Genomic DNA, 23312 nt, shown 5'->3' on the forward strand with positions numbered 1-23312 from the left:
TAGGGGGTTATTGGAGGGGTTTAATCATAAATGGCTTGAGTCCAAAAGTGACTCAAGTCTAAAACACAACCTCTGCAGCTAAATCGATCAAAATGGAAACACAGAGGAAGATAATGTCAGAACAAGAAGCATCTTTCCAGTACATCGAAGGACGCTTGTTGGAGCTCCAAAAGTCCTTCTCTCTTCGACATAATCATGACAAATTTTAATTAACCTTGACTTGTATTCATTTGGGTGTTCAAAGATCTCATGAGCACCATGAAACCACCTCGGTGAAGATTTCTTCTGTTCAACACTGTTGTCAGCTTCCTTCTTCAAGGTAAGGACCAATTCCTCTAATACTTCCTGGATCAACTCTAATTGGAAGAAATACACTCATCTATCCTTAAATCGTGCAGATTGAGCACCAAAGAACTAATACCACTACATCTTAGTTAAGGATATGTTGGGTTTTAAAAGATGTGAATGGAAACTGAAGAGCTGCAACTTTTACGAACGGTTGCGACTTTTATGAAAAGTTGTGACTTTTCCAAAAGATTGTGATCTTTCCGAAAGATTGTGATATATCCAAAGGTTTGTGGACTTTCCCTTTGAAATCAATCATGCATGCCCTCAACATATCATCTAGAGTCTAATAGTGCGCTCTGCTTGCCCGTCAGTCTGAGGATGAAAGGCACTACCTAAGTTCACCTTTGAACCCATTTTCTGAAAAGATTTTCAGAACTGTACAATAAATTGCGCACCTCTATCTGAAATAATGGAGACCAGAACTCCGTGAAGTCTTACCACCTCTTGAATGTACAACTTATTATAATCCTCTACCGAATAGGTAGTCTTTACTGATAAAACTTGGGCTGATTTTGTCATTCTATTAATAATCACCCAAATATAATCATGCTTCATGCGAGACTTTGGTAACCCCGTGATGAAGTCTATATTAATCATCTCCCACTTCAATTTCAGAAGTTCTATATTCTGAGCCAAACCTCCAGGCCTTTCGTGTTCTACTTTAACTTGTTGACAATTCGGGCATTTGACAACAAACTCAACAATGCCCTTCTTCATACCTTCCCACCAATATACTTTTTTCAAATTGCAGTACATCTTTGTGGAACCTCGATAAATGGAATATCTGGATCTATGAGCTTCCTCCATGATCCTCTCTTGGAGTCCATCCACCATGGGTACACACAATATACCTTGATATCTCAATACACCATCTCCCTCTTGTTCAAATGGGATATTGGTCATGCTTTTCTTTCACTTCTGACGCTAAGGATGATTCAGTTCCATTCGTCACCACTATTCCTCCTTCTGTGAAATCCATTAGTTGGACTCCAAAGCGTGCAAGTCTATGCATACATCTTTTGCTAGTTCTTTCTTTTCTTCCTCAAGATGGGTGGTACTACCCATAGACAACCTGCTTAAGGCATCAACAACCACATTAGCCTTACCTGGGTGGTAAAGAATGCTCATGTTATAATCTTTGAGAGATTATTACAATCTTGTTTGTCTGAGATTAAGTTCTTTCTGATTGAACACATATTGTAGGCTCTTCCGATCAGTGAATATATTAACATGAACACCATATAAATGGTGACACCATATTTTCAAGGCAAAAACTACAACAACCAACTCTAAGTCATGGACTTTCAATCGTCTAGAAGCATATGCTATAACCTTGCCATTCTGCATTAGGACACAACCCAAACCAACTCTAGATGCATCACAATACACCATAAAACCTTGAGTACCCTTCGATAAGACCAAAACTGGGCATTAGTCAACCACTTCTTCAATTCCTGAAAACTTTTCTCACAAGCTTCAGACCATTGACACTTGATTATTTTCTAAGTCAACTTCGTCAAAGGAGATGAAATGGACGAGAAACCTTCTACAAATCTTCTATAGTAGCCAGTTAAACCCAAGAAACTCCTAATATCAGTTGGAGATGTGGGTCTAGGCCAATTCTGCACTGCCTCAATCTTCTGGGTATCGACTTCAATACCATCACTGAAAACTATGTAACCAGAGAATGCCACAGAATCAAGCCAAAACTCACACTTAGAGAACTTGACATATAACTCCTTATCTTTATAAGTCTGAAGGAATATTTTCAGCTGACTAGCATGATCTTCTTCATTCCTTGAATAGATTAGTATGTCATCAATGAAGATGATAACAAACATATCTAAATAATGTTTGAAGACTCTATTTATAAGGTCCATGAATGCTGGGGGCACTTTGGTCAACCCAAAGGACATGACCAAAAGCTCATAATGCCCATATCTAGTTCTAAAAGTTGTCGTTCGAATATCACATTTCCTTACTCTTAACTGATGGTAGTCTTATTTGAGGTTAATCTTGGAAAAACAAGAAGCACCCTGAAGCTGATAAAAAAGATCATAAATTCTAAGAAGAGGATACTTATTCTTGATGGTAACCTCTTTACACTGACGATAGTCTATACACATCCTAAGGGAACCATCTTTCTTTCTCACAAATAAGAGCGGAGCGCCTCAAGGTGAGACACTTGGTTGACTGAAAGCCTTATCTAACAGATCTTTCAACTTTTCTTTCAACTCTTTCAACTCTGCTGATGCTATTCTATATGGTGAAATAGAGATAGGACGAGTATCTGGAATGATGTCTATGCCGAAGTCTATTTCTCTTTCAAGAGGGACTCCGAGTAGATAATCAGGAAAGACTTTTGGAAACACTTTTACTACTGGAAATGACTGAATATGAGGTACTTCAACACTTGATTCATCAACTCGGACTAAGTGATAGACACACCCCTTAGAAACTAACCTCCCTTCCTTAAGGTACGATATGCCATTAGGCACAGTTGAACTGCTTTTCCACTCTAGGACTGGATCATTTGGAAACTGAAACTTGACAACTCGAGTTCTACAATCAATCGAGGCATATCAAGCGTGAAGCTAGTCCATATCAAGAATGACATCAAAGTCTACCATGTCTAACTCAATTAAATCAGTCATGATACTCTTGTGATTGACGAAAATGCGACAATCACGACTGCTAGAATGGACTCACCAACACGTGTAGAAACATTGAATGATTCACTAAGTTGCTTAGGAATAATATCAAAGTTCATAGCAACATATGGAGTTACAAAAGATAAACTCGCTCGTAGGTCTAGCAAAACATAAACAGTAAAGTCAAAGACTTGAACCATAGAAGTGACAACATCTGGGGAATCCTCTTGCTCTTGATGATTATTGAGAGCATACAAACAGTTTGTTCCTCTGCCAATACTGGAAGTAGTTCCTTTAGGTGCAACCTTCTTTGGTGGAGCAACTGAAGAAGACTAGACTCTATTCCCCAAGTACCATTTCCCTGCTTATTCTTTGGACACTCTCTCATAAAATGCCAGTCTGATCACACTTAAAACAACCAGAGGAGCCATAACTACAAACACAAGAGTGATTTCTACCAAACTTGGCACAGGTAGGAGGCTTGATACCTCCATGCACCACATTACCCTATGAATAGACATGTTTAACTCTGGAATTCTAACCATAGTACTCACCCTTGTTCTTAGGTGTAGGTGCACTAACAGACGGTGAAGCATGATCCATCTGTTTCTGTTGGAAGTTTAGCATTTCTCTTCTACTGCCCAGACTCATTCTCGGTCTTAAAATATTTGTTCTTGAACTCCTTTTTATCTCTCAACTTTTTTTCCTTTTTCCTGCTGCACATAAGTCATCAACCTTGAAATGTCCATGTCTCCAAAAAGCATTGCTGCCCAACCCTCTTTTCTTGATGAACGACCCAATCCAATAACAAGCAAACTCATTCTGCTCCTCATTTCCTTAACCATTTTCGGATCATGATGAGATAGTTGGTGACCTTCAACCCATACTCATGCACACTGAGAGAATCCTTCTTGAGTGTAAGAAATTCCCGTACCGTAGCCTCTTTCAATTCCCGGGGAAAGAAACGCCCAAAGAAAGTTTCTTCAAAAAGGCCCAACTCGGATGTGGTGCGTTCTCATCTCTACCCTCCTTTCACTGATCAAACCAAGTCCTAGCAACATTTTTCAGTTGATATGTAGCTAGCTCAACTGTTTCAGCATCCGCAACATGCATCACATCAAATACCTTCTTAAGTTCATAAATGAAATTCTCCAGATCCTCCATAGTACTTGAACCGGTGAAACATTGATGGTTCATCCTCAATAACTCACGAATCCTTGATGTGTCAGCCTTTTCTTATCGAGCTTCTCGTTGTTTTGCAACTTTGTTAGTCACCTCTTGGCTTAACATCCAGATTACCTCACGGTATACAACATTGGTGACTTCTCCTTGAGGTTACACGTTTGGTGCATTAAGTACCCCTTGTTTTTGTGGTTTAACATTCGTTCTTGCGGGTAGACCTCTGATTGCTCTTCGTGGAGGCATGATTATCTGATATACACACAAGCACCAATTAGAGGGAAACTTTGTAAAGATGAAACTCTAATGCAGGAAAAGAGAGTGAAAGAAGTGAAGGAATTCCTAGATATAGCAGCTTCCTAATTATAGATGTGGCGCGCTTCATATCGATAACTACGATTCTACAGACACAACTTCATAGACTCCCTATTACTCTTGAACTCTAGTCTGTAATACCAAGTTCGTCATGTCCTGAGCCTAGATCCTGGGTGTGGTCGGCACTTGATGACCATTTTTGGCCTTGAGCGAACCTTTGGTATAACTCACTTTACTCAACGCAAGAGAATAATCATAAACTTAACTGAACTGAAGAAAATGTAAATACTGAGAATGTCTTAAAACTGAAACATTCAAACTTGGCCAAAACTGGCAACCCAAGTCTTTCACACTAAGGAATAATACTTAAAGACTCAAAGGACTAACATTTGATTGTCTACCTGTAAAACCTTTAAAACTGAGATGGATGTTGGGACAAACCCCACAACATCCTAATGACTAAACTAGAAAGCAAGTAAAATAGTCCTCTGGAATGCAAGGAGGCTCACCTGTGACTCTGGAGTGCTCAACTCGATTAATAGTGCGTTGGATGCCGATCCTTGTTACCTGCGTTAGCATCATGATATGATGCAGGCCAACTGGTATTAGTACATTGAATGTATGAGTATGCAAGTTAGAATACTAAACAACATAGGCTTGATAGGGAAGTCTGAAGAACTTACCTAGCTCAACTCAATTCAACATACTGGATTCATTTCAATATAAAGCAATTTAAAAGCAAGTGAAATATAAAGAAAATCTTTTTAAGAATATGCTATAAACTCTCTGTGTGTGCAAAGACACAATTTAATCTTAGATGTATATAAAAATACAAATAAACTGTGTATATAAAAGAGAAAATACATAAAATTCCCCTGAACTTGGCATGAAAACTCGCTTTAGTACTTAAATTACACGGGTGTTTATATACCCCCCTTCATGTTTGATGTAAATTATTTTCAACCTTCGGAGCTCCAGCCTCCTGCGCGTGTTGATACAACTTTGAAGGGCGCGTAATTCATCTTTTAGCATTTTTTAAAAATAAAATTTTACCCTTCAACGGTAATATCCGACCCATTACACATTTGAATGTAAATCTTCTCTTTTGTAGAACCCTAATTTCCTCTTCTCCTCACCAACTCAATCATCCAAAAATGGTGACCTAATTCATGCTTTTTTTCTTTATTATTCTTAAATCTTAGCTCTTCAAACCTAAAAGTTGAATCTTTGAAGGAATAATTATTCTTCAAAATGTAAGATTCGAACCTATTCTTCTTTATATTTTATTTTGATTTTTATTTCCTCCCTTTTTCTTATTATCTAGTTTTTTTTCCAGATTCTCGTTACTTCTTGCACAAAATTGTAGCACACAATGCGATCAATTGATTTGACAAATCTTTGTATGGAAGAAGATGATTATACTACGAAGAAAAAGTTTATTGTAATCATGGACTTGTGGTGCGTTTGAAAACATCTTGGACTTCCAATAACCCCGGAAGAAGATATTGGTCATGTCCTTATTATGTGGTAAACATCATTTTTGTTTATTTTCTTTTAGCCGATTAAGAACTTGATTACTAATTCCTTCATCCTTTTTAATTATTGAAGGGTCTTAGATCTTGCAACATTTGGTGTTGGAAGGATAAAGAGAATATTGATTCGAGGTCGAAATTTGTGATTTCTAAACTAATACAGAAATTGGGTGAGCTTGAGAATATAGTAGAATCGTCTCAAACCTCAGCCACTGCATTTGAATTGGTTGAGGATACTGAAGAAGTTGACAAGTCGGGAGATTTCCAACAAGATGATGATTGTCTAGGTATGAAATTAAAAATGTTGCAAGAAGAGGTTGAGAACATGAAAGTAATGCAGAATAAATGGAGAAGAACATGTCAGAATGTGCTCTTTTTTGTTGTAGCTTGCTGTTGTATTATGGTAATAACTATAAGCTATTGTTTCTAGGTGATGTATAAGAAGAAAGGTTCAATGAAGTTACGTTAATCTCTTGATATAGTGAGATCAATGTTGGAGTAGTGTAGCACTGTTTATGTTGTAATCAATTAGGTACAAGACTCTTCTGTAATGAACTGTGTGTTCTTCTTATTCTGTTAATGCAACTTGTTGGTTTATGTATCGCATTTATGTTTTATTTACAACTACATTCACATTATTGCAGTCACAACTGCATAATTGTACACGTAAAAGTAATGCAAAACTGGTTGCACAATTGTTTCAAAAAGAGAACTAAAATAACAAACTATTGTTGCAGTCACAATTGTATACTTGTTTCAAACATAGATCAAACTAACGCACTTACAGCTGTAACATAATTGTTTCAACAACAAACATAGAGCAAACTAATGCAGTCATAGCCGCATAAATGTTCTAAAAATAGATAAAATATCAATCTAAAGCAATCACAACTGCATAATTATTTTAAAAACAGGTAAAATATCAAACTAAAGTAGTCTTCATATCAACATCATCAACATTAGACCTTGTTCTCCTTCGTTTGTTTTCTCTCATATCTTGAAGACCTTGTTGAGTTACAACATCATTCCCTTTCCATTTTAAGCCTGATCTTGGTTTGTGATGCCCAAGATTTCCAGTCACTATTGAAGAGTTCATAGGCATTCAAGTCTACATTCACAACATAAACAATGTCTTAGATGCTTCATAAGTTACAATTGAAAAAGGTGTAAATATTTAAGACAACTTACATTGTGGATTGTAAAACCACTCTGTGTATGTAGTATCCCCATTCCAACCATTCTTGGCCTCTTCACTCCTCCAGTAACACCAAGAACATCAGTAGCAGTAGCAGCTACACCAGTTCCTCTTCCTCTTCCCCTTCCAGCTACACTAGTTGCAGTTCCTCTTCCCCTTCCATCTACACCAGTTCTAGTTCCTCTACCCCATCCAATAGGACCAAAACCATCGACATCAACACCAATCCCTGTTTCATTAATAGATCCAGTTGCAGTTCCTCTTCCCCTTCTAGTTTCAGCTAAACCAATTTCAGTTCCTCTTCCCCTTCCAGTAGCACTAGCCTATAACATAAGTTGATTAACAAAAATACTAGACCGATAAAGATGTAAAATAACAACTACATGTATTAATATAAACATTACCTGTTTTGTATTACCTCCTTGTCGACCTCTTCCTCTCTTTGTGCTTGATTGTGATTCAGTTGGTGCTGTAGAAGAGCCAACACTTGACCTAGTTGAACTAGTATTTTTTCCTCTCCCGTTTCCTCTTCCTTTGCCTGTATTAGGTTGATTACTCAACTTTCAACCCCTCTTATTATGACCCTTTGTATGACAAAGACTGTAAGTCATCTCAACACCTCTATTAGACAATTTTCCAATTTTTTTACATTCTGCTCCTTTCTCATACACTTTCTAGGACTTCCTGGTAGTGTTCTAATAACAAGTGGTAATACAGAAGGGTTGGTCGATTGTGGCCACATTTCCATGTTAGTAAATGGTTTAATGTAGTGACTATATACCTTGAGATACGTCTCCTTGCTATACCAATGTGCAACATAGTTAATTGGCTCCAATTTTCTGAAATGAAGTGCAACTATAGCATGACAACAAGGTATTCCTCTTAGCGTCCAAGATCTACAAGTACATGTTTGTGTGACTAGATTCACAATAAATGTGTTATCCCAACTGTCCTTAACCTCAAAACCACATTCACCATTCCATTCAAGGTTACATTGCATCGACTTTGTTGTGTTCTTTGTTAATACATTTAAGGCCATTGGAGATATGTTTGTTATCCAAGTATCACTGAACTCCCTCAATTTTCCTATTCTTCTCATCACTTTTACCCTTATTTCTTCAAGCACTGTGATGATAGTTTTGTGTCTTGCCCCCAAAATCCATGAATTAAAGCTTTCAGCCATGTTGTTGTCAACACTATCACAACAGCTAAAATACTTAAAGTATAATTTAGACCACCTTTCTATATTGTAGTACAATACGTTATCAATTATTCCATTGCCTAAATTCTCCATATGATCCAAATTTGTTTTCAATTCTTGTTCATATGTAGATTTGACACATCTTCAAAACAGTTTCTTCTTTCAATGCCTTTCCAATTGATAGACCAGTTGGCTAGAACATGTCTTGCACAAATTCTTTGTTCTGCATTTGGCAGAATTTCTTGAATAGCTTTGTGAAGACCCTTTAACAACATTTAGAATATCATGAGATCTAACTTAATGAATAAATGAAAAACAAAATAGATGAATAAATGGAAAAGAAAATAAATGAATAAATGAAAAGGAAAATAAAAATACCTTCTGCATATCAGTAATGGTTGTCAATTCTGTCCCATCTCCTAGATCAAGATCATGTCTTACAATCCAATCTTGATAAACCATTTCCAAGTGAATGTGTTTTCCACCTCAACAACTGCCCATGCTAGTGGTAGCATTTGGTTGTTTCCATCCTTACAAACAGCCACAAGTAATTGACTTCTAGAAACACCTTTCAAGAAGCAACCATCAAATCCTATACATCTCCTAGCTCCAGCTTTGAATGCTTTCTTTAAAGCATCAAAACATATGTAAAATGATTGAAACATTTTTCTACAATTCAAAGGTTTCTTTACTAAGTCTCACCACACATGTGCTGCCTGGATTAGTCCTTAAGAGCTCATCTCTATAATTAAAAATTCTTTTAAACTCCTCCACATGATCACCCATAATTTGTTGAAACACAATGTTTCTTGCTTTCCCTGCTACATTCCTCCCCACATACACATTCAACTCTTTCTTCACTTAAATTTAAAACTAAAAAACTCTAATGCTAGGCACAAAAATGATTCTGTCCTTGTAACTTTCTGCTAAGTACTTTGTATACACCAATTTATTTCTGGTTGTGCCATTGCATTTATGTACTGGATTGTAATTCTTCATCATAAAATCTCCTGTTCTTGAATCAATTCTTCCAAACAACAACCGTGGGCAACTAGCTGTACACTTTACCCTCACCCTACTTGCTTCATTAACATATCAACATGTTCTTGAACTGCATATTTAGTAATAGCTTCTCTAAACTGCTTAAGACTTTCAAAAGCAAGATCAGTCTTCAAACTATTTACTGACAGGTAGGATCAAATACAATTTTATTTTTATTTCTTTTTGCCCTTCTTGATTTTCTTTGTCTTCTTATAGGCAGTTCAACCTCATCTTCCTCATTAACATCATCATTACTATCTATTTCAAAACTAAGAACTTCATCTGAATCAAAGTAGGGCTCATCTCCAACCATCTTACCCTCTAAAGTAGTTTGTTTCTTGGATAGATATTCATCATATCCCAAATCAACTCTTTTTCCCCCTATATTAACTCCTTCAGATCTTCTAGGGACTTTGTCTTTTCTCTTTTTTATTTTAGCAGCCTTTTCTCTTTCCTAAGATTTATAACTTCCTCATGAACATCACTACCATACTCATTTTCTCCTTCATCAGACAAATCTGCATTGTCTAAATTATCACTTTCTTCTGTTTCACTTTCCCAATCAGACCCAACTTCTGGAATATCAGATGCAACAACAGCAAAAGAAATACCACCCATGTCTTCTCCAACCCTAGCCGAAGCCCTACCCAATTCCTTTCCAGCATTAGTAGAAGTTCTACCAAACACTTCACTCAACTCTTCACCCACAATAGGTTGTACAGGTTCTTCAAACCCTAAACCTTCACTATCCTCAAAACTCTTACTAGATTCCTTATGAAAAGTAGCATTAGATTCCCCACCTACATCATTTAGATATTCAATTGCTGGCGGAGCTGCAACAACTTCTTCAACTAAATGAGTCACATAAATTTCAACAATATCTCCATTTTTTAATTTAGGTACAAAACCCATAATATCCCTATCACATTTAACTTCAACAACATGTCGACATTTAGGTGGTTTAATATAAACAACACTAGCAACACAGTTATACCCAATTTCTTTAACTATATCAACAAATTTGAAGTAGGACAATTTATCAACATCTACGCCAAAACAATCAATGACCATACCTCCTTCATACTAAATATGAGGTTTTTGTTGAAGTTTTCCACCATGGTGAAACCTTAAGGTAACGTACACATCCATAGTCAAACTGAAAAGATAAAAAAACTAAGCTTTTCAAAAACCCTAAAATTGGTCAAATGCTACAATAGTCTAAACGAAGATTACTAACATGATAACTTTGTTTCTTCACACGATCCTTTGTTTCTTTCATGAAAACCCTAAAATCAACAGCTCATTCACTCTAATGGAAGAGAAATCTTCAAATTTGATCTTCTAGGTATGAGAGAAGAGAAACAAATGAAAATCACGGGCTTATGAGTTTAGGGATATTTATTTATAAGTGGGTCAAGTTGCATTTGGGAACGGAGCTTGAGATTTAAGGATATTTGTTTATAAGTGGGTCAAGTTGTATTTTGGGAACGGGTAAGATACTTTTCAAATCCTTAGGCGACGTTGAACACTGAAAACGGGCATGTGTAACAATGCCCAGCCTTCAACTGGGCTGGTGCTCGGAATGTTGAAAATAATTCACATCAAACATGTTAAGGGGGGTATATCAACACCCGTGTAGTTTAAGTACTAAAGTGAGTTTTTGTGCCAAGTTCAGTTTTTTTTTTAAATGTATTTTGTCTATATGAAATACAATGACTTTTGTTGGAGTTTCTCTAACCGACAACCATCACATAAACGCTATAGTGATGATACAACGATCTAACTCACACTGCCAGCGCATCCTATACCTGGCCAAAGGTGTAAGACCTGAATTGCCTAATGTAAAAAGTATGACCCTTTTTTACCCATGGTGACTACATGGTTTTATGGAGATATGAGTTATCTGAACTCATGTTCGTCCCCAACTCGGTGCTCAATACTACTCCTAAAATATACTGACTCTTATGTTTTAAAATAAACTTTTTCTATGAGTTGAGATTAGTGCTCAAACTTAGCTCAGAGGCTATCTTGGAAATCTCATTTTCCTGCTTGCTTCATTTTAGGAAGCTGTAGCTTTTGTTAAAACTAGCCCGAAGGCTCTTTACAAATCCCAACTTCCGTTCTTGTTTAAATTTGAAAACATTTCTTCTAAACCTCTTTGGGAGTATATAGTCCCCATATACTTCTTTGAAGAAATAACTTCAACTTTACTCTTTACTTAAATCAACACTTAAGTCTTAAAAACAAAGCTAAACATTGCTAAAAACTCTTAAAAACTTTTAAGAACTTTGCTTTGACTTGCTCTTTAACTTCTAGACTTGACTTTTAACTTCTTTGAGTTTGATCTTAATTTTTCTTGAATTGGCTTATGGATTCAAGGTTCATGATCTCATTTTATGGATGATCTCATGATGTTTAGATGTACCTTATAGCGTTGGAATCAACTAAGAAACACAGGTACATCGCTTAGGAACTAGTACGAAAAGGTGGGGAAAATGTGGAGAATTGGTGTCCCTGGCGCTCCGAGATGCGTGGGGCGCCAGCCCTCAAATTACAGAGAGCTAGGTGGGGTAATCTGGCTGGCGCGACGCCCCAAGGCCCTACAGAAAGAGATTGGTCTGTGGGACTTTGAGAGGCGCGACACCCTAACCCCCTTACCAGTTGTTCTCGACTTTTCTCCTTCATTTTTCATATCTTAACCTTCTAAACTTCCATGGTTCTTGACCCAACACTTAGAATCATTAATAATACCAATATACAATAGATTCAACCCGAAATTACACACGAAAACATAAATCAAATCAACAAGAGACTTCAACTACACAACCATCAAGAACTCAACTAATTTTCAACAATGTTGTTCAAGAACTTACATTTTTGTATTCAAACAAGTTAAATTGGTTGAATTGAAATAAGATTAGCGTGTGAGTGAACTAACCCAACACTATGTGATCTCACATACCTTTTTAGGGTTCACCGCCGACGAATTCCACGCGTAAAGCTTTAGCGTTCTTGGCGATTCTTGATTTCCCTCCTCTTTTCTCTCTTCTCCAAGCCCTAGCGTGAATTCTATTTTTCTAAATTGAACAAAGGTATTGTTTTACCCCAAATAATTCCTAAAAACGAATCAATTTAATTAGGTAAGGAAGAGATAACTTTGCCCTTCCCGAATCCGGATTGGGCTTTTCAAAATCCAACAACCCAACTTTCGAAAGGTATAACTCACTCATCCGAACTTGTAATTGCGCAAACGCGGAGGCGTTGGAAAGATTATTCCAAGCGCTTTCCAATCATATCTAGAGATAACCCTAAATCATCCTGTGTTAGAAGCTATGGGCGTTTGAAGTTGACCATAAACTCACCTTTTAACTTACTTAAAATTTCCATATTTTCTTATTCTTTTCAAAAATAAGTATTTTAAAATTTTAAACTTTTTTCTAGTTCTTTCTAATTGCGAGATATTACATATAATCTTTGCATTATGAAAGTACAAGTTGATCAAAACATAGGATTCTAGACTCATTTTGAAGAAATATTCTTGAACGTTAAAATATTAAAAATGAGTATAACCTAGATAACTCAAAGGCTCAACAATGACTTGGTACATTAATGACAAATAATCTATGTCAAAAGACATATCTTTTGTAGGTGAAAATATTACTTGTATTAAGAGTAGGTTTTGTTTCATATTCTTCAAATTAAGCTTGCCAAAAATAGTCACAACTCACACAAAAATATTTAGAAGAGCTGATGAAAAGGAAAAAAAAGAGAAAAAGATAAAAAGGACGAAAACTTTGTCCAATTGAGATCATATACATACAAAACCAAAATGATCAATACCATTTTAAGGAGACAACAAAACAACGAGTAAAAAACATACATTAAAGGGCATAAACTATGAGATATCCATTAACGATAACAAATCATTTTGACCAAAAAAGAACTCGTGTTTAGAAATAACACACATCAAAAAATTGACTAACACTTCAATCAAGTTCCAATTCTTTAAGTACTCATAATATCCACTGATAAAATTTAGTGAAAATAGATAAAAACAACATAAAAATAAAAAGATATGGAACTCTTAAAGGATTTTCTGAAGAACACAAAATGTCATTCTTGTACGTAAGGAAATGATGTTGTTGATGAAGAAATTAGAGATTTGTAAGGGATTTTTATTCTACCTTCAACAATTCTAGTACACAAAAGTTGCTTAAATACTCAATCAACGTTTGTTATTTAATCTGTACTAACAAATACTTATAACAATATTTTTTCAGAAACACAATTTTTTAAAGCATGTACTAAACATAACAATTAAAAATATAAGCATAAATTGATACCTGTAAAAACCATATCAAGATCCGTAACAATACAATGAAATAGAATGAAAAAAATCTAGTCCACTGAATGCACAATGTCCCCTTGAGGAAATTATCCCCCTCTAGTATCCTAGATTTAAGAAATATAACCTCTCAGGATAAAACGATTATATTTACCAGTGTATTGTACAAAAACAATGGAATGACTGAGTCATTCAACAGGAGAAAAATATACAATAATTCAAGTGTCCAGAAGAAGAAGTTAAATTTTTGTTGTTTTAAAATGAGAGGAAATTCCTCTATTTATAAACAACAAAAGGTAGTGTGAATAATTGTCTTATCGTAAATGTCACAAATTTTTTGAAAAAATACAACCCTTCGAAAAGGTCACAACCTTTCATAAAAGTCACAGCTTTTCATAAAAGTCGCAAATTTTCATAAAAGTCATAACTTTTCATAAAATTTGTAACTTTTTCATAAAAGTCACAACTTTTCATAAAATTCACAACTTTTCATAAAATTCACAGGCTAGTTCTGGAAATAGAATAAATTAAAAGAAAATTCTGGTTTGTGGTGGCGTTAACATGGAAGATTATGGTAAAAGTTAGAGGTTGTGAACGTTATATTCATTATGATGTATGCAGTGAAGGATTAACTATACATCATAGAGAAAATTTGAGACATCCATATTAATATTTCATAATCAAAAATCAATTGTTGTTGCTTTTGATGTCCAAACTATAGGGACATCAAGTCCATATTGGTATTCTTGGATCTAGAAAATGGTGAAATAGTTTCTTAATGACTTACTGCATATGGATGTCATTTTTAGACGCTAGAATGTTCCTAATCTGCCATGTAATATTTTTTGCTTCACTCAGACTGCCTCCTTTTGTCAATGAAATGACTTTAGCTTAGATTCGACTAATGGTAATCACATAAACTCAATAGTGGAAAAGTTGGGAGTAGATGACAAGTATTTATAAGAATGAAATTCCTATGTTTAAAAGAGCAGGAGCATGGAGATGAAAACTGGTTCATTGCCTTCGCTTCTATTGAAATTGTCCAAGAAAATATATAGTGATTGAACGGTGGATGTTCTGTTTTCCTCGCCAATTCAAAGAAAAATAGTGTTCTTTCTTGAGTTAAATACACTTTCTCTTATTTATACACATACAAATTACAATGAAATTAGATGTGACTTAATTTTTTTCATTATTCTATTATCATTTTTCTTGACAGTTGTGTAACTAGAGAATCTAGCATTTCGATTGCAATAATGAATCCTTTGTTTACAAATTCAAGATATTGGGACATAATATCTACTCCTTTAACAAAATGATAACTATAACATCTTATCATTTATCCTTCAATCAATCATCTTAAATATGGTTTAATAATTTATCCTTTTGATTCCAAGAACTGTTACTACTTGATATTTTTGGGGAATCAAATGATCATCAACCGACGATATAAAATTTTATAATAAATAAATAATCATTGGTAAAGGGATGATAAAATTTAAAAGCTTGATCAAAGTGAACAAACATTCTTATTCTAACGTGTAGAATGTTCAACTATATTGTTTGCTTGACATAAATCATTGTAAATTTCCCCATTTAAATATATTATGAGTAATTATTAAAATGAAAAATTAAAGGTAGAATGTCTCATATAGGACAATAATTCAACTTATTATATATACGTGAAAGGGAACATATTACATAAAACTATTAAGTTTTTTGGGTGTTTTTTAAAAATCAACATACCAGAGTAATGAAGTTCAATTTGAAATTACAATTTCAGTAGAGAAAACTTGTGTGAATACTCAATTAACGCGTGTTGTTTAATATGTACTAACAATTACTTGTAACAATAATTTTGTAGAAACATAAACAACAGAATATAAAACAAACATATTAGGAACTGTAATATAATGAAAAAGAAAGGAAAAATTGAGCCAATTGAATGCAGAGTGTCCCTTTAATGAAATTATTCTCCTCTATTACTCGAGGTTTAAATGAATAAATCCTCTCATGATAGAGCGATTCTATTCAGTAGTGTGTTGAAACAAAAATAATATTGAATTGTGCATAAGAAGAATTTCAAAATTTTTGTTACTTTAAAATGAGATGAAATCCCTCTATTTATAGAAAACAAAAGATAGTGTGAACAAATATTTATTGTACCTTATGGAGAAGGTAATAACTCTTTGGAAAAGTTATAACCCTTCAGAAAGGGCACAACCTTTCATAAAAGTTATAACTTTTCATAAAAGTCGCAACTATTCATAAAAGTTATAACTGTTCATAAAAGTTGCACCTTTTCGTAAAAGTCACAATTTCATAAAAGTCACAAATTTTCATGAAAAAGAAGACTATTTTTGGATATAAATAAATCTTAAAGAAAATTCCAGCTTGTGGTGATGCCACGTAGGCGAGCCTAGGATTCTCTTTTATATAAATATATGATATATGATTTTAAATGTATTAGGAGTGATTAAGTGAAGAAAAATGTTATTTCTATGAATTGGTAAATATTTTCTTAATATATTATATTTATGTAAGCTTTCCATTTAAAATTATACTATTGGGCGAGTATACGGGCCTTTTATTATCTACTATTTGAAGAGGGAGAAAACAATAAATATTTTTTCCCTTCCCTAAAAAACATATCACATCATTCCATCCATAAATACCAACCTAAAGACTTTTATCACCCAAATTTTAGTCCATCACCCACATAGAAAACATCGAAAAGATCTCTCCTCTATCCATCAATTCATGTTCTTCATACACATAGAAAACATCAAAAAGGTATGTCTTTATCCCTCAAATTCATAGATGCTTTAGATAGATTCATAAGAAATTAATAGCGTCTCTCTTCTATTTCAATTGTATATTCTAATAGTTGATTTTCAGTTCAAATGATACATAATGCTTGTTTGTCATCAGATTCATCCGCAGAAAGCAAATTTTTGAGTGGTCAAAAATCAAGAAATCGAGCATGTTACTTCTTGTCTGGTACGTCCACTTTTTTTCTTTTCTTTTTTTTAGGTGTGTTTTGAGATTATTTTTTGGTAAATTATTTAAGATTTCTGTGTGTTGCATAATTTTCCCTTTTCAAAAAATTGATTGGGTTCTTCTCTATTTTGGAATAAAATAATAGATTAGACTCTGTAATTCCCATATAATTCTAATTTAATGGGAAATGTAACATCTTTAGTCACCTACTGGATTTTAGTTTAACAAAAAATTGATATTTGATGGTCAATGAACAAATTACAACGGATTAAAATTATAGAATTGCTAGATTTCTTTAAAATATAATACAACTCTATGCTTCTTTCTTCTTTTTAGACTATTTTTGATGCATAACATTTCAACCGTAATATTAGGTCAGCATTTAAGAAAAAATATGCTCAAGGACAATTGAAAATGAAAAATCACGTTCTACCAAACACTATATGATAAATCACATTATTGTAAGACTTTCTTTACCTATATTAGATACTAATTCAAATTTACATTAAAACTAATTAATTTGACTTTTGTACATTTCTAAATCCAGTAGCATACTTAATTGAATCAAAGGAAACACAATCTTCTCTATATTTGGTCACACAAACAACACTTCCATGTTTCTCCTCCTCCTCCTCCTCCTTCTCCTCCTCCTTCTATAACAATATGTTTGATATTTATATAAAATATTTCTTGAATAACTAATTAATTTGATTTTTGTACATTTCTAAATCCAGTAGCATACTAAATTGAATCAAAGGAAACATAATCTTCTCTATATTTGGTCACACAGACAACACTTCCATGTTTCTCCTCCTAATCCTCCTTCTAAACAATATGTTTGATATTTATATAAAATATTTTTTGAATATTTGTTGTGCTTGCAAATAACGGGGAGAAAGTCATAGTGGCGGAAGATATGTTTAGTGAAGAAGAGTTGCATGATATAAGTGTGTACAAGATGATTATTTCGAGGTTATATGTACCAATCTCATTTTGGCAATATTATTGTTAAACTTAAGATTTTTACTTCTGATGAACTCAAATTTTCTGTGAAGATTTATCCGACATATTCAACATTACACTTACCTTGTTTAGGTAGAAGAATTATTCGTGATCTATTCTATGCTTGAGTAACCATGTGAAACATAAATGAAATCTTCTTTTATTTTTGGAAAGTACAAAAATAAATTTCATTGTAAGCACACAATGGAATCAACTACGTAAATTTAACACAAACATATAAATGAAGGCACAAAAAACGAAGTAAATTAAATTGGCGAATACACCTGCAAGTATAGCACCAATTTTGCATAAAAAGGATTGGTGTAGCGCCATATAACCTGCAAGTAATTATCTCCTCTCTTCAACATACTTGTCTCACGTACCTCTTCTTTGTTAAACATATCAAACATTCACTTTACTTTTCCTATTATTCGCAAACACAACAAAGTCATAGAAACTTTTGAATATTTTTTGTGGTTGCAAATAACAGAGAGAAAGTAATAGTGGCCGAAGGTATGTTTAATGAAGAAGAATGCCTGATGTTACTGTGTTTAAGAGATGAGATGATGGTTTGCAGGTTATATGTACCAATCTCGTTTTGGAAATTTTGATGCTAAACTTAGGGTTTTTACTTATGGTGAACTCAAAACTTTCTGTAAATATTTACCAAACATATTCAACATTACACTTACCTTGTTTAGGTAGAAAAGACTATTCCTGATATATCCTATGCTTGAGTAAGCATGTCAAAAATAGATAAAATCTTATTATCTTTTGAAAAGTATAAAAAGAAAGTTCCACTATAATCACGCAATCGAATCAACAATATAAATTTAACACAAACATATTAATGAAGGCACAAAAATGAAATAATTTAAATTGACGAATATACTCTATTTATGTTTAAAACCTTCACGATAATCAGGTAAACATTCACATATGATTTTGAGTTCACCAAAAGTGAAAACCCTAAGTATAACAACAAATTTGCCTAAAGAGGATTGGTGTAGCTCCATATAACCTGCACGTAATCATCTCCTTTATGCAACATACTTGCATCACGTAACCCTTCTTGTCAAACATATCAACAGTTGACTTTACTTTTCCTGTTATTCGCAAACACAACAAAGCCTCAAAATTTTTTCGGTGGCTGAAGATATGTTTAATGAAGAAGAGTTTCTTGATGCAAGTGTGTTTAAGAGATGAGATGATTGCTTGGAGGTTATATGTACCAATCTCGCTTTTTCAGTTTTGATGCTAAACTTAGAGTTTTACTTCTTTGAACTCAAAACTTTCTGTGAAAATTTACTCAATATTAAACTTACCTTGTTCAGGTAGAAAAATTATCCCTGATATATCCTATGCTTAATTAAGCATGTCAAAAATAAATGAAATCGTATTTCTTTTGGAAAGTACAAAAATAAAATTTCATCGTAAGCACACGATCGAATCAACAACATAAATTTAACACAAAATATATAAATGAAGGCACAAAAAAATGAAATAATTTAAATTGACGAATATACTCTATTTATGTTAAGAACCTTCATTTAAAACCTTAAGAATAGCACCAAATTGCCTAAGGAGGATTGGTGTAGCCCCATATATAACCTGCAAGTAATCACCTCCTCTATTCCATATACTTGTATCACGTAACTCTTCTTCGTTAAACATATCAATCATTGAATCTATCACTTTGATAATATGGACAACTGACATGGAGTTCACAAGAGATGAACTTACAGTACCTATATTGGTAAAACTACCTGGACTTGATTTTAAATATTGGAGTTCAAAAGGATTAAATAAAATTGATAGTCTAGTGGGAAAACCTTTAATGATGGACCAACACACAGAGAAGAAAGTTGTGTTAAACTTTGCAAGGCTGCTAATTGAAGTAGAGATGGATGTCGAAATATGGTTCAGAAAGAGTGTTGTATGATTGGAAGCCTTCCTTGTGTATACACTGCAAAAAGTACGGGCATAATGAAGGGGAATGTCGGAAGAAGAAGGATGCAAATGTGAATACAAGAGTGGGATGAGGAAAACAAGGGCAGGAAGTCCAAGTTCGAGACGCAGCAACAAGGGAGAATGAAGTGGAAGGTTCAGCACAAAGGAATACATAAGGGGAAACAAAACATGACTACTCTAAATGTGAAGAAAACCGGATGGATAACACCTGTCCATACAAACCCAAGGAGGAAGACTCATAGTTCAAACTCTCCAATGACAACACCCAGTGCTTTTCAGGTGTTAAGAGAGGATGTGACATAAAAACAGGCTCAGACTTCAAATAATGGACAAAGGAGGGAAACTAACATTCTTATAGTTGGGAATGGATGATATTCTGTGTCTGAGTGTGAGGGGCCTCAATAGCCCAAATAAGCATAAGGAGACCAAAATCCTTTGGAATAACCAGTCAGCTGGATGATAGGGTTACTAGAAAATAAAATAAAAAGTGACAGAATAGAAACGATAGCACAAAATATGTTTTGTGGATGGAAGTATGTAACAAATTTGGAGGCTCATTACATGGGAGGATATGGATGACTTGGAGACCTGTTTTCTTCTAAGTGAAGCTCAAAAGTATGACAAACAAGCTATTACATGTGAGGTTAGACATATAACTGGTCAGAAAATGTTCTTGCTGAGTATGGTGTATGCATTCAACACAAGAGGAGGTAGAAGAGACTTGTGAAGATATCTAAAAGACACAAGTGGGGAATGTCAATTTCCCTGGTTCATAGCTAGGGACTTAAAATTCAGTTTTGAAGGCATATGATAGAATAAGAGGAAACACAATATTATATGGAGAGGTTGCTGATTTCAAGGACAGTGTTGAGCATTGTAGCTTCCTGGAGGTACTGAAAAATGGAAGTACATACTTTGGAAAGATAAAGGGGATATAAAGATAAACTCAAAAATTGAATGGGTGTTTATTAATAGACTATGGCTAGATGACATGTCGTCATATACAACAATGTTTCTGCCAGAAGGAATCAGTGATCACTGCCCAATAAGGATCAAGCAAATCAAAGCATTAAAGTATTGCAACACTTGGTCTCACCAACTACATTTTTAACAAAGGTTGAAGAGGTATGAAAATAACAGATTAGTGGTCATATAATGTATCAAGTAGTGAGTAAACTGAAGATATTGAAGCAATGTCTGAAGTAGTTGAGTAGTAGTACTCTTAATATTATTGTTAAGGAGGCTGAGGAAGATAGGAAAGCTTTGGAAAAATGTACAAATAGCTTTACAGAAGGTACCAAGGGATCAACATTTGCAACAATTGGAGAAGGCTAAGCTAGAGTGGGCCATGTATTTCAAAATATTTTTGGCAAATATTACTTAGACTGAAAATGTGGGTGAAATTTCACCATGTGTTTGACCATAAATATATTTTATTTTTTTTAGAAAAATATATTTATATCTATACGTTTTAAAAACTATCAAAATTAACCATAAGTTTATATTACAAGTCAATTGGATATTCATTGCAACAAATAATGAGTGTCCATGACACTAGAGCAATGTGGTAGTTTGAAGTGAGTCCAACAAACATCATTCATATATCGTGAAGTAGACAAAAACACATGACTTTGTTACTCTGAGCCGATTGTTCATCTTTTTCATCAACAACCATATCATCATTTTCATATTCACCGAATATTTCATCACTACTTTGGTATTCACATAAATTATACAATGCAACGCAAACACTAATATAGAGGGTGTTTTTGTAAAAGATAAAATTTGGTGTAAAATTTTAATTTTCCCAAATAATGAGATTTGATCCAAATACTAGAAAAAACTAGTATTTGGGAATTCGGGATATTTATCAAAAATATTTGTTTAATAATGACAAATTGTATCGACAAATAACACTATTTGCCAAATTTTCACCCAAACAATATTTGAGAAAAAATTTGACAAATAGTGTTTGTCCATACAATTTATCAATTATATGACAAATATTTTTAGCAAATATCCCAAATTCTCAAATACTAGTTTTTTCTAGTATTTGGGCCAAATCTCATTATTTGAGATCTTTTGAAAAATGAAATTTTACTCTAAACTTTTATCTTTTACAAACATACCCTCTATAGTAGTTGCTTACGTTGAATTATATAATTTTTTTCGTTAACACCAAAGTAGTGATGAAATATTCAGTAAATATTAAATGATGGTATGATTGTTGATGAAAATGATGAACAATCGGCTCATGTTAACAAAGTCATGTTATTTGTCTACTTCACGATGTATGGAATGATGCTTGTCGCACTCGCTCCAAATCACCACATTACTCTAATGTCACGAACACTATTAATTATTGTTGGAACGAAAATCCATTTGACTTTTAATAAAAACTTATGGTTAATTTTAATAATTTTTACGACTTAATGAGTATAAATAATATTTTTCTAAAAAGGTGAAATGAATTTCAAAAAAGCGTGGAGTAAATTTTTTCAAAGAGGACATTTGTTGAAACAGATTAATGCTACAATGATATCTTTAATTCCAGAAGTTCCTGTCCCCCAAAATGCCAGCCAATAAAGACCAATATCATGTTGTCATGTGCTTTATAAGATCATCTCAAAAGCTGATATGTTCAAGACTGAAAGAAGTATTTGGATGCTTGGAAGCTGAGAATGAAGCCGCATTTGTACTTCAAAATATCACATATCCATGAAGAATATAATTCTTACCTCAAAATACTTTATTTTACTGTATTGTATTATATCAAGAAAATTGTACACTTCTTATTGATTTTTTTTTTAAAATACATGCAATTTTATAGAGTTTATCTTTAAATGTTTATTATTTTATCAACAGTTTATATTATTCTAATAAATCATATAAATTATTGAATTACTAAATATGCAATTTATACGATGTTGATCTTTTTAATGCCTTTTGGTTTCTTATTGTTTATGGCACTAAATTATCTGAAAGGACATGCAAATCGGCTTGGAGGTTCCCTTTGATTACTAGATCAAGTTATTTTCTCGATTATTGTATACAATATCTGAAATCAAGTCATAATTTTTTTTATCATATAAAATGTTATTAAGAATAATGTGCTAATTCATTTTAATTTTCATAAAAATAAGGTAATTAGTTTCAATTATTAAAAACTTGCATAGACACTCAATAGTCAATACTGTATCTAAGATTTGTTTGGCTATGTAATTCTTTATCTGTTCTTTTTCGGTTTCTCATTTGTACCCTGCCCACGACATAATATACATGATTTATTATAAATGCTACACACTTTTATTCTAATCACTGTTAAAAATTATTGTTCTTTCATGTAAAAAAAATCAAGATCAGGGGCTAACCAATCTCAAGTGGTCCTTATTAGATGGGGCTCTCAAATTGACTCTTCCTAAAGAGTCCCACGATCTAGATAGGGATAGCCAAGATTTATCGGAGGAATTTGAGGAAATGAAAATGGCAGTTGTATTCGAATATTCAAGCGTAGGGTTGAAGACAAGGCGAG

The 23312-nt window shown here is 33.7% G+C and overlaps 1 long non-coding RNA gene and 1 pseudogene across 1 annotated transcript; one reads left to right on the plus strand and one right to left on the minus strand.

The window, feature by feature from the left end:
• Nucleotides 1-6828: 6828 nt before the first annotated feature.
• Nucleotides 6829-9775, minus strand: LOC107013550 (annotated as a pseudogene).
• A 6717-nt stretch (nt 9776-16492) lies between these two features.
• On the plus strand, nt 16493-22689 carry LOC114076435. Its single transcript, XR_003577357.1, has 3 exons — nt 16493-16600; nt 16739-16807; nt 22335-22689. It is a non-coding gene; the product is annotated as an uncharacterized LOC114076435 (long non-coding RNA).
• The last annotated feature ends 623 nt before the right edge of the window (nt 22690-23312 follow it).

The sequence above is a fragment of the Solanum pennellii genome, chromosome 3 (genome assembly GCF_001406875.1).
Source record: "Solanum pennellii chromosome 3, SPENNV200".
In the NCBI taxonomy this organism is placed as follows: domain Eukaryota; kingdom Viridiplantae; phylum Streptophyta; class Magnoliopsida; order Solanales; family Solanaceae; genus Solanum; species Solanum pennellii.